This window comes from Cotesia glomerata, linkage group LG2, assembly GCF_020080835.1.
Source record: "Cotesia glomerata isolate CgM1 linkage group LG2, MPM_Cglom_v2.3, whole genome shotgun sequence".
Lineage (NCBI taxonomy): Eukaryota > Metazoa > Arthropoda > Insecta > Hymenoptera > Braconidae > Cotesia > Cotesia glomerata.
Genome location: NC_058159.1, coordinates 9,121,464 through 9,140,203, shown reverse-complemented (window position 1 = coordinate 9,140,203; position 18,740 = coordinate 9,121,464). Strand labels below are relative to the sequence as shown.

The following is an 18,740-nucleotide window of genomic DNA, read 5'->3' as shown; positions in this document are numbered from 1 at the left end:
TGATAATATGTCAATATCATGCTATGTATGAAAATACAGAATAATTAATTTTAATTTTTCAATTTTTTTCAAAATTGATTTTTATTTAAAAATTGATATTTAAAATTTGAATCTCTTGAAAAGAGACAATTTAGCGATCATTCGCTCTCCGACGGATATTTTCAACAATACTTTATTACATCAAACCATATCGAGGGTACTCTGATGTAACCTCGTATCTCAAAAAACACTACTTTACGAAGAAACAAAAAACATTTTTCAAGAAAATTACATTATAAAATCGTAAACGTCTATCGCTAATTTCAAAGTTTTAGTACTTTCTCATCGATATATACGCCAATTATGTTTCAGAAAAAAAATTAAATATATATATATCGTAATCCCTAAAAATCGAGTTACGAGGTTACGTCAGAGTACCCTCGATATGTGTACATATCAAATTTGTTTTTGATAGGTCCACCAAAAAAAAAAGGTTTTTTCACACGGATATGTATTTTTAAAATAAAAGACTCGATAAAAAAATTTCCAGCAAGATAGTAAATGGAAGACCTCTTACTTCATGATTTTTCAATCTTTGAAAGAATCCAGCTTTTTCTTACTTTACTTCAAAAGCAATATAATTTACTTCTCATTAAAAAATGAATGAGCGTTATGAAAAGAGCTATTAAATTTTTTAAACTTTTTCATTGTATTGCATGCCTTCAGCGCGAACGCACTAAGGCATAGCTCTATTGGGGCCTAAAAATCAAAGTTCCTATCTCGTCAAGAGAAATTGTATTTTTAATCCATAATCCTCGTACAATTGTTAAAAAAAATACACTGGTGGCAAGAAGAATGATTACTGTACTAATTAAAAATATTGCTTGGTAAATTAATTATCAATTTTAGGGAAAAAACCCATTTTTGAAATTTTTTTCAAAACTTTAGTGGAAATAACTGTCAGACTATGGTGGTGTGGTCAAAAAATCTAAAAATATGTACAATTTTAGGACTCACTTTTTTTTCAGTCCTGTCAATAAGCTTTAATGAAGAACCCTATGCATTATGAAAATCTTGATATTGCTTCGTTCAGTTGTAATTGAAACATTTTGATTGGCATCCACATCGAATTTTCTCATTTTGGTCGGCCATATGTTTTATTTTTTAAGAAATACAGTTCTCACAGTGTAAGTTGTGACGCGCCTCTATAATTTATATAAATTTATTATTAGTTATTAAATTTAAAATGCGAAAATATTTACAAGAGTATTTTATTCTACGAGTGCGAGAGAAAAGACAGCCGCGCGCAGCCTACTCAGGGAAAAGAAAGAGGGGAAAGAGACGGCGAAAGGCGCCGGAGTAGAAGGGGAAAGCAGCCGGGGAAGTAGAGTAGTGGGGATCAGCGTAGTTCCCACGCGCGCCGTAAGGCAGCGCCGCGTCGCTCGAACTGTTCACTTGAAGAATCTTGAAATAAGTACTTATAAGCGATTCTTTGAGCAGTTTTTGTCAGATTATGTATAGCTTAATGTTAATTTTTTAGTCTTAAGTATTATGTATTGCATATAGTTTTTGTTAAAAATTTTTTTCCCTGAAAATTCGATATCAACTATCTAGTCATACTATTATATAAATTGTAAAGAGACTTTATACTGGGTAATGTTTTCGATAAACGGGAACCCAATTTTTATATTACTGTTGTAAATTGTAAGAACCTACAATGTACTATTATATGTTAAATAAACTATTTAAACTGAAAAAAGTTGTTGTCAGATCAGCTTGGGCTTCCGAGGGAGTGGTACACTCTGAGAAGAAGTTGAAAATGCTGTGTGTGAGCAGTTAGAAATATAATATACTTTCTGTAATCCATCTGCTTTCACAGTGGATCGTTTTGTCGCCACGTCGACCTGAGGTACTTAGGTCACCGAAGAATCTCTATTACATCTCTATTGAATCTCTAGTATGGCGTTCTCGTAACGCATATTTGGGATAATAGCTAGGTTAGCGACACCTGGATGATGAGGTACTCCTTGTCGGAACACCTAGGGGGCGGTATGGTTGGGCGTCGAGGTACTTGACGAACCTGATATCTCTATAGTTAGACAACCGAGCTTCTCTTGGTTGCTAGAGAGAACTGGGAAGAAGTTTAGATAGGTCCGCAGTCGCGACGCGAAGTCCCCAGTAGGCTGCAAGTAGGTTACGGCTTTTCAGAAGTATTTCTATATTAGATTTTGAGGTTAGAGTTAAGAGGATACATATGTTTGTTGTATATTGTATATTGTTCAGTTGTATCTTGGTTTGCAATAATGATTTGAATTTGACTATTATTTTTGATAAATAAATTAACCTTATATTTGAAATCTGTGTCATTATTTGGTTAATATTAGTTAGTTGTAAGTTTATCTGTGTTGCGTGATCCCCATCCAGACCCTGGACCACGGCGAGCTAGAGCACGGGGAAGTCGTGTAGAGTACGACGAGGCTTTAAGCTCTTCGCAACGTCACAAAGTAGTTGGCATAACCGACCACGAGATGGCGTTTTATTCACATCATAAATAATGCGCAGGAAATTTAAAAAAATTTTAATAACATATGTATGACATGAGCACTTAAGGCATGCACATTTGGTTTTACCTAACTTCTTTATTTATTTTTTAATATATTATGAAACATTTTTAAAATATTGTAGTAATGATAAAACCGTGCCACGTATTGATTCTTGTAGCTTACTTTTATTTATAATTAATGTAAAAACAATAAAAACTAACAAGAAACAATAATAATAAAAACAGAAGCGGTAACGTCATGAATTTTTTTTTAACTGGTTTGTTTACTTTAAAAATATTATTTTCAGAAACAATAAATTGAAGTAGAGTAAGAGTACTAACACTGGACGTGGAATTTTTTTTACTTTCGGTAACTAGTAGTCCAGCTCGAGATCTTGTCGTGCATTATATATCCGATATACACCAGCAGTTTTCTTGTAGTGCTCGAGATTCTTAAGAGAGTTTTGTATACACCGAGAAATGTTATCGTTTTGTTTGTAGGATATATACTCGTGGGAATGGTGATGTCTGTGATCCTACAACTAAAAAGGTCTCAGTTCTAATGGTGGTAGTAACAGTGGCAGTGATGGTGATCGTACTACGAGTAAGAGTAAGCCAAGAAAGTAGCTTGGCGCTAAGTCTTACATTTAGACGCTGATGGTCTCTACTCGTGAGTTAACTTTTTTGTTCTCTTAAATGTATATTTTCTGGCACATTAGGCACTCAAGGTGCTACTACTTATTTGACATTATTCTTCTTACTTATTTATTTTCACTTCTTACTCCCTAGTCCTTTCTCTGTCAAATGACTCCAACAACAATTCTCTTTTTCTCGGCTCCTTTTTTAAAAACTTTTTAATTCTTCATTCAACTTTTATTTTCGTTTCTGGTGAATATACACCTTTACTTACTTCTTAGTTCGCTCTGCACTATACTTGTTACTTTTTTCATCTAAACGTTTTCTACACAATTCTAAGTTCTTTTCTAGCCGTGTGAAAAGTTTCTTCACTGTTTTTAGCTGAGTTACTGAAAAAGAGAAGGTAAAACAACTTTTTTTTCTCTCCCGAATAAAACCGCATGAAGTAGTCGGTCATTACTCAGAAAACCGCGCGCGCAAGCTAGGCTACGGTGATGGAAGAGGAGTCTGGTGTGGGGAATATAAGCTCCTCATCGTGATTCACGAGAAAGAGGAAAAAAATAAAATGTAAAGACACCGATGAGAGACTGTAGTAGTTCTTAGGAAAAAGGTGAGCAAATTAAAAAAAGACTAAGAATAAGAACTTACCTGGCAGATATAAGAGACTTATAAGTATACTTCTTTTTTATTTAAACTTTGATTCGTATTTTACTTTTAAAAATTTACTACCTTTGCACCATTGGAGAAGAATGAAAACTGATAATTGATGAAGAAAAAAGTATCCAACACTAACTGATTTTTGTGTAAACGTATTAAAACTGCTTTACTTTTTATTTACAATTTAGTTTTTTATTTACTTATATTACTTCGTATTTAATACTATTTTTTAAATTCTATTTATCGCATCGATTAATCATGCAGAGGTTCATGAAGTAAAATACTTTCTATTGTCTTAGAACTCTTGAGAAATAGGTTACGCTTTAAAACATTTAAATCTCATTGTTTTTTAACATGAACTGGTAAATGAAATAATAAATGAATTGGTAAATTTCAGTATCACTGTAAACGATATATAAATTTATGTATAAGTTAAGTTATGAAATTTTATTTTATCAAATTTAACGTTATCCAAGTTTAAAAAAAAATTAGGAAAACGATTGACCCTAAAGGTCATCCCTGCAACTTCCCGCTAATTCCATACCTGGACGCTTAAAATGGAACTTATGCCGTTTTTGAGCTCATCGAGCTCAAAAATACAATTTATGTGTTGTTCTGAGCTCTCCGAGCTCAAAAAGATACGTTTTCTATGCTTTTGAGCTCTTCGAACTCAGAAGACTGATAGAAATTTGATAAAACACTATTTTTTGAATTTTCAAACCGCGATAACTTTTGAATAAATGGACCGATTTTTACGCGGTTGGCGGCATTCAACGCAACTTTTTAAGCCTCATAAAGAATTTTTAGTAGATTTGAGAAATGTCGAAAAATTGCAAGATCTATGTTACAATTTTATTCTTGTAGTTTTTTTTATTAATTTGTGTGTTTTAATATTTATTATGAGTGAGAAATCATAATGATTTTAAAAAAATTCTTAGTGTAGAGAAATATAATGGTAATAAATAAAAAAAAATGAATCTAAATAACATTATGAGTTAGTATTTATCATTTTCTTACGTTTTCCGGTATAAAAATGGCTGTGAATTCATTAAATATTGGTTGGATAACTTTTTTTTTATGAGTCAGTCCTTTTTTTCTTCCTACTTTTGGCGGTTTGCTCGAAAAATTAAAAAAAAATATATTTTTTTCAAAAACTGTACTTTGACGACTCCTACCGGTGAACCAGTGCGAGTTACACAAAAAAACTCTAAGCTATTTTGAAGAGCGTGAAATTCCCCACCAGGTCCATCAAACCAATTTGCAATATTGTAAAAGCCGAATAAGCATTCGAAATTTGAAAAAAAAAAAATTTTTTTACATGCATTTTAAATGGTAAAACTTTAAATTTTTATTATAAGTACTTAAAATGATTATTAAGAGTTTAAACTTGGTAAGAATTTTCTTTTCTATATGTAGATTAATATTTTGCATGAGCACCGAAAAAAAAAAATTTTTGCGGAAATGAACCACCCTAATATATATAAATATATATATATATATATATATATATATATATATATATATATATATATATATTTATATTTATATATATATATATACGATATAATCGGCATTGTCTCTTCTCTAACTCTCGTAATTCTATACGGATCTCAATAAAACGTAACATACTTATTCTTAGGACGATTTCCGAGGTTAAGTTTTAAGATGAGCCAAATCTGTCGATTAGTTTAGAAATGAGAGCAATTCAAAAATTTTCAAAAATCGAAAAAAATTTTCACTTTTACCTTATTTCCGTGCAATAACAATGGAACGCGACATCCTATCGGATTTCTGTAAATTGCATTTAAAAGCTTATTTAATAAGCTTTAATTTGTGTACTTATTTATTTCTCTAAATTAAATAGTTTAGGAAGAATAGCAATTCGAAAATTTTTACTTTTACTGTATTTTCGTGCAATTACAATTGAACGCGATATCTTATCAACATTCGATAAATGGTATCTGAAAGCTTATTAAATAAGCTTTAATTTTTGTATCTCATTATCAGTCTAAGCCAAAAATCACCTACTTTCTCAGACAGATTTACTTTTGCATTTGTTTTGACGTCATTGTTGTTTAATCAGACAGAAATTTATTTTTTTTTTTTTCGTATGCAACCCTAGTAGTATTTTTATTATTCATTATGAAATCTACTTCCATTTCGGCTGTCGAATGGCCTTTTTAAGTTTGAATTGATCGAACTAGAAATTTCGGAGTAATTCCGAAAAAACACTTTTTTCGGTTTTCTATCCTTCACAATATCTCTCGAACGAATCAACCGATTTTGACCGGATTAGCGGCGATTGACGTGGTTTTACAAGGTTAAGAGCTGATTAATTTTTGGAGTTGATCGAAAGAGCTGTTTAAAAGTTATTCAAAAAAAAACCACTTTAAAAAAAAATTTTTTTCGCAGTTTTTTTTAGATTTCTCGAGATCTATTGGTTCGAATCGGTCCAAATTGTATTTAAAATCTAAGTTTGGCCAAGCCCTTTCGAATGGCACCAATCGCGATAAAATCGGTCAAACCGTTCAAAAGTTATAGGAGGTTTACATATTTACATACACACACACATACATACAGACATAGTGACACTCTCGTGGGGATAGTCAGGGAAGCTTGCTGTGCCCTTCAAACGTCGAGATCTGATGAAAACTCGATTTCCGCAAAACGAGGTAAAACCAATTCAATAACTTCCTGATTTTCTTAGCGGGAAGTTAAAAAACAGTATTCAGTTCCTATTATTGTTGCGTTCATTTATACTGACCAGTGAAAAAATTTTCTGATATGACTTGATCTGTCCAAACATATCCATATCAAAAAATTTAATTGGTTCACACATGGTCTGATATGGTTATAGGGGAGGGTGGGGTAAGATGGCCCCATGGGGCATAACGACCCCCCTTCAAAATTTGGTCGAAAAATAATTTTTTTTTTTTTTTTTTTACCAAATTATCATAAATTTGATATATTTATATATGTTTGAGCTAATATAGGGGAACCTGGGGCACAACGGCCCCCCTCAAAAATTAGGTAAAAATTTTTTTTTCTCTCCGTCAAGTTATGACCTCTATAATGTTTTTATGATATTTTGGGCCAATATGTGATATGTGGGGCATAATGGACTACTTTAAAAACAAATTGCAACGAAAAAAAAATTTTTTTTTTCGAATTGAGATAAACTTGGGATAAAATGAATTAGAAAAAATTTAATTGATCCGAAAAGTTTAACAAAAAATTGAACCATACAGGGGAGAGTGGTACATGACGGCCCGCTGGGGCATAATGACCCCTCTCATAAATGCGGTAAAATTTTTTTTTCCATTTTTGAAAATAGTAGATTTCACCCCTAGGAAGGGAAAGTAAGAAATGGCTTAGATCACATGTTATAGTCAACCGAGGCAAAGCCGAGGACTTTCTCCAAGGACGTCTTACTCTACGCAATTCATATTTTTAATTTTGAATTGATAAAAGTATAGAAAACAAAAGGTCTGGTTCAAGATATTACGTATTTTAAAAGCTCAATCTGAAAACTCAACATGTGATTTCAATTAATGTAAACTAATGTAACTAATTCATTGCTAAATAACATCTCTGTATTTTTTTTCTTGTACGTAGGTTTAAAACCTCTAAGTGCGATAAAAGGAATTAATTATTAATTATTAATACTATTTAAAACTAATTAACAGCTTAATAATAAAATTTATAATAATTTTTTTATTCAACGTTAACAAAAATTAAACTTTTGGAATAAAACATGAAACATAAATGTTCGATAATTAGGAAATCACACCGAAATAATTTAATGAATATACGATTATTCGCAATGATCACAGACATATTCGTCAGAATAATTTTTGCCAATATCTGAATTATAAGACCATTTATTACAATTTTTACACGGAATCCATGACTCTGTGGATTCTGAGTAAAGTCCATTGCAATAAAGACAATCGCAATCATCTTTTTTATATTTTGAATGGTTTTTTTTTTTTTTTCAAATTTTTCGGTTTTAATTTAATTTAATTTTTTTTTTTGTTTAACTGAGGACTTTTTTTGCTTCATTTTGATTTTCTTTTTCTTTGAGTTCTCGGCGATACCCAAGACTCGTAAGAATCGTGGTTTTCCCTTGACGACGTTTTCTGGGAGAAGAATTTCTGGATTTGGTGGTAATGGCTTCAGTTAAAAAAAATTAGGAAAACGGTTGACCCTGAAGGCCATCCCTGCAACTTTCCGCTTATTCCATACTTAGGCGCTTAAAATTGCACCAATGACGTTTTTGAGCTCTTCGAGCTCAAAAATACAATTTATGAGATATTTTGAGCTCTCCAAGCTCAAAGAGATTGCTTTCCTATGCTTTTGAGCTCTTCGAGCTCAAAAGTCTGATAAGGATTTGATGACACTATTTTTTGAATTTTTAAACCGCAATAACTTTTGAATGAATAAACCGATTTTCACGCGGTTGGCAGCATTCGACGCAGTTTTTCAAGTCTCACAAAAAATCTTAAATTTTGAATTGATCGCGCTAGAAATTTCGGAGTTATTCTGAAAAAACACTTTTTTCGGTTTTCTTTCGTTCACGATATCTCTCGAATCAACCGATTTTGACCGGACTGGTGGTGATCGACGTGGTTTTTTGAGGTTAAGAGCTGATTAGTTTTTGGAATTGAACCATCAAGCCGTTTAAAAGTTATTCCAAAAAAACCACATTTGAAAAAATTTTTTTTTTCAGTTTTTTGAAGATTTCTCAAAATCTATTGATCTGAATTGGTCCAAATAGTTTCCAAAATCTAAGTTTGGTCAAGCTCCATTCAATTCAACTAAAAATTTTCAGAAAATTAATCAATTTAGGGTGTTAAAATTGTGTTTTTAATCCTAACTTGATAATTGGTAAATGAAAAGGGTCAGTCTAGGGGATGTTGCCGCGATTGTGCTTATAGTCATTAACGGATCTTAATGAAATTTAGTACATATGTTACTCAGACGATTATCTCAAATAAGTTCAAAGATTAGCTAAGTAGGTCAATAAGTTTAGAAATAATAGCTGTTTGAATTTTTCTGAAGATAGTGGAAGTTGCATTTTCTGTCTTGTTATTTTTAAAGAACATTTAATTGAAGTAAGATAGCTTATTATTGAAGTTATACTTGTTTTGGCGCGTTTAGAAGAGAGTGAAATTTTTGAGCTGTGCGCGCATGATGTCCCAAAAAAGCGACATGATGAAGTTGGCCATCAAATATGATTAAAAATATAGATTTCTTTTATTGACTATAGTTAACTTATAAATTAACTCATATACAAGGTAGTCGAAAAGTATCCATCGAAACGTTGTTATTTTTAAATTCGATAGAAATACCATTTAATATGAAATATATTATTCATATTATTAATCAATTCTAAAAATGGTCAATTAAATATTTTACTTTTTATTTAACTTAGTAATAATTTCTTTTTAATTAATATTTTTTTAAAAATAATAACAATTTCATGATTTAAAATACGTGAATTAAAATATAAATATTGTAGTAAGGTAAAAGCCCTAAGTAGCTGCTCATGTACCAGTACATGCTTACTCCATGTATTCACAAATATAGTTATACAAATACATGGAGTGAGCATGTACTGGTACATGGGCGGCTACTGGGGCTCTAACCTTACCTATTACATTTAGGTATTTTTTTATTGAGTTCATAATTTTTGAATACATGCTTAATCATTTTGTTTATCAAATCTAGTAATTCTATCCATATTTTTTTAAATTTATTTTATAAACCATTTAAATAATTTTTCGGAATTTTATTGAAAACAAAATCTAGTTTTGTGCTACAATATTTGTGTCTTTTAATTCATGTAATTAATATTATTTTTGAAAAAATATTAATTAAAAAGATATTATCAATAGATTAAATAATTAATAATGAACTATTTTATAAGATAAATATATTTTAAATAAAAAACAAACAAAATAGCGTGGAGCACTGGCACAAATGAGTAATAGTCTATACACTACTCGGTCAGCTGCTGCGAACTATAGGCGCCGCCACATTGGCCTTGGCTGTTCTGACGAGCGCCTTTCACTTTATCCCTACTCGGCGGCCGACCGTCACGCGACATGCAACACACAGACGAAAAAGTTTGAGACGATGTAATAAAAGTTTCACTTTAAAAAAAATTTTTTTTTATATGATTTTTCAGGAAGGGAGCCGTTGTGTCCCGAAATAAACGGAAAATAAAAGAATTTGATGGTTAAAAGCCACAAAAAGGAAAAACCGGCTTAAGGGGGCCGCCCTGCCCCACCCTCCCCTATATAATTTTGCGACTGAAGGTAGTGTTCAAAATTTCCGACGGAAGATGTATGATCGCTGAATCATTTCCTTAAGAGAGATTTACATTTAAGGTTTCATTCTAGATCATATCCGATCATTTACGACCATATGAAAAAATTTTTTCATAGAGAGTGTGTTCTACAAAAGTTTTAGAAATTTGTAAGTCACCAAAAACATAATTATTTTACAGCATTTAGATATACATATAATCATATCTCAGTTACAAATTACAACGATTAAGAATTAACAGCAACTTCATAGACCGACGAACTAAGCCAACAATAAAACGTGCAATGAAATTCTCGTGGTGTAAACCATGTAGTCTGATCAGGCTGTGAGCACATCACTAGAAATGATTCATCTCCACTCGTTTTTTCTCGATTATCCGGATCAACACAAAGGGATCCACCATTCTAGTTAGAATGGAATCAAGTACATCCGTGCAGATTATTCACATCAACGAGCTGCTCGCGTGCCCTCAAAGCGCTTAGCAGAAAGAGCAATGAATAATGACGAATTGTATTTAAAAGATATCTTTCCACTAATTACTCAACATTATAGTTAGATAATAGATTCTAATAATTATTATTCCAGTAAGTTCATCATAGAGTTTTATTAAAATTTTCAAATTGGCATTGAACAAGAATAAAAAGAACTTAACTATTTATGATAAAAAACAACTAACAGTTGTAAACGTTGTAAATTTTATAAATTTTGCTGAATATAGGCCCTTCGTTTTCTGTAATTCTCACTACTATAACTGTATTCGATTGATACCGATGCCCATTATGCTCGATGTACTTTAGAGTTTGAATGTCGGAAATTGGTGTGTGGGGAAAATATTTTTCTTTCTCTTGGTCAATTTCTTCGTATTCTTCTTTGGTAATATTATTGTTGAAGTTTTCGAAAATTGAAAGATAAGATATCTTTAATTGATTTTGAGTAGCTACAGTCATTAATAAATTTTTAGTATGACGTTCGATTCACACCTCATACTCCAATGGTGGACCAAAGGTCCATTACGAAGCAAAAATCGGCCATAATGGGTCATATTATGTGACTTTATGGTCAAGTTACCTACGAATTTTGAATTTAACTTAATATAATTCGTAACTAGATCAACTGAAGTTACAGCGTCGTTTCAAAGATGACTTGGAGTCATGATGACATCAACAATTTTTTTATTAATTCCTAATTGTTTCATTATTTTCAATCTAGAAAAATTCTTCATTAGTGTTGAAATTAATTGAAAAAAAAAAAAATTATTTAACTAGGTTAAAATATACGATTATTTTAATTATTAGTGATAAAATTATTATTATTATTATTATTAAACATTATTCCTAAGATCGGTGATTTTATTTAATAAAGAGAATTGTTACTATTGTAAGCCAACTTTCCCGATCCAGTTGATGGTAGACTAATTTGATTTTCATTAAATTTTTATTTATTAAAAAAATTTTTAATTGTTGGGTATATTCACCCGAGGATGGTATGAGTGCTCATACCGACAATAATGTGGTGAAAATAGTTAATAAATAAAAATTTAATGAAAATTAAATTAGTCTACCATCAACTGGATCGGGAAAGTTGACTTACAATAGTAACAATTCTCTTTATTATTATTATTGTTCTTCTTCTTACTATTATTGCCTAGGCTGCTGCCACATGATTTTTTCATGTTGCTACCACAGGAATGTATTATGTGGTAGACCCTATTTTTTTTCCGTGTAGAAAAAAGAACCATCAAAAATTATAGTTTCTTCCGTGATAAGAGGAATTTCAAACTAAAATTTGAAAAAATTGCAGTTTGAAATAAAATATTTATAAAAAATCATTTTTCGAGACAAAAAATACTTAATTATAATTTTGTTTAATTCCCTCCCCGCACTTAGTCACAAACTTTCAAAAAGTAAGTAGAAAACTTTTTTTAAAAATTTTCTTTCTTATAAATGGGTGGGTTACGACGAAGCAATAAAGTAGTTGGAAACCAGGGTGAAATTTCATTGGTGAAAGTAGTTAATCCGATCCGAGTGAGCTTCCAGTCCAATCGTTCGAACTTTTCTCATTGATCTTTTTATTTTTCTATTGCTTTATATATCTAAAATCAAATCAAGAAAGTTATAACGGGACCATACGCGACTCATTTAATAACGTACCAATAACACGTGATATATAAGAAGCTAATCCGTGAAATTGGAGGTAAATTAATGACGGAGGTAAGTCTCTCATAGCAATTACCGATCTTATGAGGGTGCGGAATTTAGCTAGACATAGTTGTAATTTCTCGTTGATCCCTTGATAAACTTGCCTCCGACTAGGGTTATTGCGGTGGCTCGCTTCACGGGGATGCTGGATTCTATCCCTAAAATGTCACTTGCTCACACCCGGTCCCCCTCCCTCACTTTACTCTATTATATCCATACATACCTTCACATACGTATTCAATATACGTGTACAATATAGAGAGAAGAGAAAGTGCGTCTTATTCTGTCTTCTGTCGTCGTCCGTCGGTTGTCATGTAGGTGGCATTGCCAGAAGCCAACTCTAGGACCACTCACCACTCGCGCGCGCGAGTAGAGGGTAAGTTCTGTACTCCTCAAGCTCTTCAAGTGTGCACCACGTGAATGTGAGTTATTGGCATTACGTTACACGTCACGTGCAGTTCTCATTCGAGAGGAGTAAACTTGCCATCTTATGTATACCTATAACTATACATCCAATGCTCTGTACTCTACAAGACAAATGTCTCACTCGACAAGTCCTCGTTGTCATCGCCAACGAGAGTTTCACGCGATAAGGTACTGAGTTTATTTCAAGTAATGCCATTAACAAGACTTGGCACTAACCACCACGTTCAATCATCACCGCCCAAGTATATTGCATATTGTATTTGTAGATAGATATATAGATAGATATCTATACATACATTTCAAGTGAGCCATTCAAATTATCAATCTAATTTATCAAGACATTTGATGGTCGTCAATGTGACTTCATTGGAAATTCTAGCGAAGCTTGCATCAAAGTAGAAACAATACAGACGCTAACTTCAAACTATACTAAAGTTAACTTCAAGCAATCAAATAAATAGCTTAAGGGAAAGGTTTTTAATAAACCCTTTAGAATAAATATTTACATCAAAAAATATATTTTACAATACATGAGAATATACAAAATTTTTGTATAAAGTTTTCAATATCAAACTTCGATATATGAACTACTTTTATATATGTATTATTTATTTTAGAAGGAAGTTATTGATTTCAGACTAATTTAGAGAATGCAAGTTTTCATCAGATCTCCACGTTTTAAGGTTTTATTTTTAGTAACTGCGTTGGACTACCGTCAAGCAAACAAAAATCGAATGACGCGTTCAAGTCACAGTCATTCAAAAATTTCTAAGAAAAGATTAACTTAAGATCCAGCAAACTTTTGTTATGCTCAAAAAACTGCATTAAATGCCGGCAAAATCAAATTTATCTTTCGATAAAAACGATTTTTTAAAGTGTTTTACAATTAAAATAGTAATTTACGTCATAAGGTCGCAAAGGGACAATTTTCCCGACAACGTCGATGTTGCGATATGAGCTTAAGGTTTGTGGTGTGTTTCGCCCCGGACGTCAAAGTTATTACAAGTTATCACAAACTTTAAAGCGAATATCGTAAAATCGGCATTGTCGAAATCACCACAACTGAGCGGCTGAATGACGTACAATAGTTTTCGTCATTATCGCTCAGAAAGTTTAATTTGAGCGGGATACAAACCTACTAATTATATGCTTACATTTCAATCAAATCTTCATATGTAGCTATTATGCATAATTTTTTAATAAAACTCTCACAATATTTCTATTAAAGGCACCATGATAATCTAGGTGCAGTGAGTTTATTATAAGCGAATTGGTATCGTTGATATTCTACTAACATTCGGTCTTTCTCGCAACAAACTGCAAGTAGACAGAAAATTACAACCACTCAATAGTAATTAAATCTGAACAAAAACAGTTTCACTGTAAAAAAATCGTGCCAAGTCCACGTTCATAAGACTATTAAGAAAAAAAACTTTGTTTTTTTCTTTACAAAAAGATATAAAATAAAAAAATAAAAAAATCCAAGTAACCGATATGATTGTTTATGATTTTCGGAAATTAAAAAAAATTTTGTTATAAATTTAAAAATTAAAAAAAAATTTTGTAACGTATTTAGTGTGCGTGGTTGCAAAATATTTTACTTTTAATGAAATTCGTAAAATTTATTTACTAGACTTTAAAAAAATTGAAAATACGTTCCAAAATTTTTTTTTTAATTTTTAAATTTACAGCAAAATTTTTTTTAATTTCTGAAAATCATAAACAATCATATCGATTACTTAGATTTTTTTATTTTTTTATTTTATATCTTTTTGTAAAGAAAAAAACAAAGTTTTTTTTCTTAATAGTCTTATGAACGTGGACTTGGCGCTATTTTTTTACAGTGAAACTGTTTTTGTTCAGATTTTAGTACTTTTTGTAATGATAATAAAAATTTACAATTGGTACCAACTTAAGTCTCGCGTTGGCTGCATTTTTTATAGCAAACTATCCTCTTGAAGCTACAGTTTATGTAAAAATAATTCTAGCGCCCCCTGGCGGGTGTAGATGCAAGCTGTGAAATATCTTTTTTTAACTGTAGTTTCCCATCTAATGAAGGATTACTATGCATTCTCGAATTATTTAGTCTGTGGCAGATCACTTTGCCCATCGAAAAAATCTGGAAAATGGTTGACCCTAAAGGTCATCCCTGCGACTTCCCGCCAATTCCATACCTAAACGCTTGAAATTGCACTTATAACTCTTCGAGCTCAAAAACACAATTTGTGTGTTATTTTGAGCTCTCCAATCTCAAAGAAATACCTTTTGTATGCTTTTGAGCTCTTCGAGCTCAAAAGGCTGATAGAAGTTTAATAAAACAGTATTTTTTGAATTTTCAAACTGCAATAATTTCTAAATGAATGAATCGATTTTCACGCGATTGGCAGTATTCCACGCACTATTTCAGAATCTATGATCGATTCAGAATCTATGATCGAACCGAAAATCTTAGAGAAATTTGAAAAATTCACTTTTTCCGAATTTTATCGACAACGATAACTCACGAACTAATCAACCAATTTTCACGTTCTTGGTGGCTATCAACGTGATTTTTTAGGCTCTAATAATTATTTCATTTCGTCAAAAACGATCCAAAAAGAAATCTCGAAGTTATGTGAAAAAAACACTTTTTTCGAAATTTTTCGTTTTCGATAACTCTCGAACGAATCAACCGATTTTGATGGGACAGGCGGCAATCGACGTGGTTTTTTAAGCTTAAGAGCTGATTAGTTTTTGAAATTGATCGGTAAAGCCGTTTAGAAGTTATCCCAAGAAAACGATTTTTTGAAAATTTTATTTTTGAGATTTCTCAAAATCTAGCGGACCGAATCGAATCAAATTTTCACGAAATTTAATGGCAATGATAATCTTTGGATCGTCACCTATTTCGATCCGATCGGCCGAGCCGTTCAAAAGTTATAAGAGGTTTACACACACACACACACACACACACACACACACACACACACACACACACACACACACACACACACACACACACACACACACACACACACAAACACAAACACACACACACACATACATACAGCCGCACGGACACCATCGCGGGAATAGTCAGGGAAGCTTCCTAGGACCTCAAAACGTCGAGATCTGATGAAAACTCGATTTTCGAAAAACGGGGTAAAAACAATAACTTCCCGATTTTTGGAAATTTTCAATGTTCTTAGCGAGAAGTTAAAAAAGTCAGGATCGAAATTTTTGCGTTGCTATAGTTTGTGATGATTAAATTTAGTAATTTCAAGTAGAATAATTGTTATAAGTGAATATAATTAATTAATAACAGTAAAATAAAGTACGAATTACTGTTATAATATACAATTTAGGAAAAAAAAGTACCGTAGAATTAAATAAAATTTTGCAACATCAAAATACTGTTCTGCTTACAGTAAATATAGTCGGTAGTCTGGCGCTCCGTTGACAACGGATTTGAACGGAACTTGGCGCCAGATTCTACCGAATCTGTGGATTGATGCTACTCAAAATCGTCAGTTAATAAGTTAGAATGTGGCTTTTTTTACAGTCCCTTTTAATTTCCGTCTGGTTGTATCCGAATAAGTACAGAAGAAGAAGGGGAGGTAAACTTTTCCGGCCAAGGACTGAAAAACCTCGGTGAAGTAGAGTTTTTAGAAAAAAGTGCTTTTGCGGACGCCACCCAGTTAATTTATCTACATATTTTTTCAATTTATTTTAACTTAATATCTCAAAATAAAATGTAAATTTTGAAAAGTAAATTTTTTCTTGAATCAAATACTTTTTCTAAGAATACATTTCTTAATAATCTGGAAAAATAACTAAGATTGGTTATCGTATCAGATCAAATCGTCATGACGTACAATGGCAGCTCTTGAATTCAATTTATTTGAGATTAAGATTACTGTATTGAAGCTGAAACATCCATCCTTGAAGCAAAGCTTAATTGATCTTAAAGTTATCGACTGCAACATCAATGTGCTAAATGCTACGATTGATGAATCTAAACATAGATTGTCCAGCTCACGCTATTTGAATGTATAATCCTCAGCTCAACTCAGCAGAGCAGGTCAGCATTTACTCTAAACATCAGTTCACTAGGATCTAAATGAGCTGCTTACTAGGATTCGGTTGTAGAAGGAACTATCTCTTGATCTGACATGTCTGCACTAAATTTCACTTCTTCGTTCGAGGCCTTCGTACAGGAAATTTATCTCGGGATATTATTCATTCATATGACGGGTCATAAAATTAATTCTCCATGTCAAAACATGTACACGGGTAGTTAGTAATGAGATAGATGCTCCAGATAACAATTGTCCGACCAACTTTTTCAATTACTATAAGCTACAATTCACGATCATTTACTAGAGATTATGGGTTATCGTCTTGGACATCTGCCGGTAAGTGACTCTGATTGAATATAAGCCTACTTATATAGTTTTTTTCGTCAAAATCACTTGGAATGCGTCCACTTTTAACTTCTTAACTCAAATAGACGCGTTATAGTCGATTCACCCGAGAAAAAATTTTCTGATATGGCTATATACAGCTTGATATGGGTATATATAGTTTGATCTAATCATATATTGAAATATTATGGACTGCATATGAAAATAAAAAAATTATTTCATCATTCTTCAATTGTTATTTTCTTTTAGTAGTGACTTCATCGATCCACATTTTTATTAATCGATATCGGTCTAGTAATTGATTAAACTAAGAACTAATGTGAAATAAACTTCTTAGGCGAGTAACAAATTTTTTTTTTTCGTTTTTAATAGTATATTACACTACAAGGGCAGAAAGTTGAGATTCCTGCACTGCGCTCCATGATGCCCGAGGCGCAGCCGAGGGCATCGTGCGCAGTTCAGGGCTCTCAAATTTCTGCCCATGTAGTGTATACTAGTTTTCTTGCTATCCGGTCGAAAGTACGTAAAAAATTGCGTTGAAAAAAATTGATGCCCCCGACATTTGCGGCACGAGCGAAGCGAGTGCTGCTGGTCGGGGGAGGGGGGGGGGGGGGGGGCAGGCATCAAATACAGCTGTCAATAAAGATACTAATTTATAATCTATCATATTACTACTTTCTTTTGAGAAAAGATCATAATTTAATTAAATAAATTTAAAGTTATAAATATATTATAAATTAACTCTGATTTTAAGAATAAAAAAAAAACAGAAAAATGAAATAATAATGTATTTTTTCAAATAATTATTTGTTCAATAATGAATTTATTTATTTGAGAATATCTATCAGGATAAAAAATATTTCTCGTTTCTTTTGGTAATTTAAATATTAAACAAGTCTCATTTCATTAAAATGAATATTTATTTTCTATAATTAACTTAGATTCAACCTAAAATCATTGACACATAACAAGATAGATGAAAATTAAATTAGCCGACATTTGAAACTTTTTATAATTTATTTTATTAATAAATAATTTTTAAAAAATTGAAACAAAAAGTTTCACATGTAGAAAATTTCAAAAACTATAAGGTAAAAGCCCCAATAGATGATCATGTACCAGTATATGATCACTCCATGTATTTGTATACCTATATTGGTGAATATAGATATACAAATACATGGAGTGATCATATACTGGTACGTGATCATCTATTGGGGCTTTTACCTTACGTGGAATTTTTTAAAAATAGTTTTTTAGTTCTAGTTTTTAATTAATAAAAAAATCAAAAATTGTTGATTGTCGGTTAACTTAATTTTCATACAAGAAGATACATTCATAACAATCACAAGTAAGGTTAGGCTTATAAACATAAGTTCTAGAGTGAGCACGACTACCGACTTTCGGGCTTTCTGCCGCCTCGAGTCTCGTTGTCAGTGCATGAATGCATTATTTCGGCTCCCCGTCGTAGAGCGCATGCGCGACTCAACCACGGCATAAAAAAAGGGTCTTTCTGCCGTGAAATCGCAGCGGGAACCCCGTACTTTCGACCGGCGTAGTAAGAAAAAA

At 31.9% G+C, this 18,740-nt stretch overlaps 1 protein-coding gene across 3 annotated transcripts in view; it reads left to right on the top strand.

Moving 5' to 3' along the window:
• Positions 1-18,740, top strand: part of LOC123259806 (semaphorin-2A) — a 735,036-nt gene that overhangs the window by 63,444 nt on the left and 652,852 nt on the right. Inside the window, exon 1 of one of the 3 annotated variants that reach the window (XM_044720523.1) lies at positions 3,111-3,191. The exons of the other annotated variants lie outside the window; for them this stretch is intronic. The gene's annotated coding sequence lies outside the window, so the exon portion shown is untranslated. Of the gene's footprint in view, positions 1-3,110; positions 3,192-18,740 lie in introns of those variants that run through there. 3 annotated transcript variants of the gene reach the window in all.